Genomic DNA, 337 nt, shown 5'->3' with positions numbered 1-337 from the left:
CTCATCACTAAATAGCCAGGGACGGGAGGCAGCCTTGGGACTAGGGGCTATTGATTGGTGGACTAGATGTACGATGACAGTCTTATTTTCTTACATAACTACAATTACCACAAGAAAGTTTAACTTTGGTACAGTACGGTTTAATCCACCCTCCATGTTTCATTGTTGCCAAATGTCCAATCCAGGACTGCACGTTGCATTTAGTTGTGTCTCTCTTTAGTTTGCTTTAATCTGAAGTGGTTCCTCCTGTCTTGCTTTGTCGTTCATGACTTTGATATTTATTAAGAGAACAGACTTTTTTTTTTTTTTTTTTTTTTTCCTGAAACCGAGTCTCTTT

The sequence above is a fragment of the Macaca mulatta genome, chromosome 8 (genome assembly GCF_049350105.2).
Source record: "Macaca mulatta isolate MMU2019108-1 chromosome 8, T2T-MMU8v2.0, whole genome shotgun sequence".
Taxonomy (NCBI): Eukaryota; Metazoa; Chordata; class Mammalia; order Primates; family Cercopithecidae; genus Macaca; species Macaca mulatta.
This window is presented reverse-complemented; position numbering follows the sequence as displayed.